Source organism: Triticum aestivum, chromosome 7A (genome assembly GCF_018294505.1).
Source record: "Triticum aestivum cultivar Chinese Spring chromosome 7A, IWGSC CS RefSeq v2.1, whole genome shotgun sequence".
Lineage (NCBI taxonomy): Eukaryota > Viridiplantae > Streptophyta > Magnoliopsida > Poales > Poaceae > Triticum > Triticum aestivum.
In genome coordinates this window covers 160918783-160919038 of record NC_057812.1, presented here as the reverse complement: position 1 = coordinate 160919038, position 256 = coordinate 160918783, and positions in this window count along the sequence as shown.

Sequence of the window (256 nt, the reverse complement as noted above, 5' to 3'; positions counted from 1 at the left end):
CCCACCTCCTATCATACCGTATAGACCGACGTCTATATACCTTGACGAATAAAAAAAAACCGCCGCACGTGTAGAGGAAAAAAGTCAGCTACACGATCTTCTCGCCCGCCCGACGTTCACGCACGTCGATCACGCCCAGTTTCTAACTGTGCGATCGCCGCCGACTGAACCCCATCCGACACCGCATCTGAACGTCGCCGCGGATCCGTCCCGCGTCGACCTACGCCGGCGACGTCTACACCGCGGCCCTCGTCTT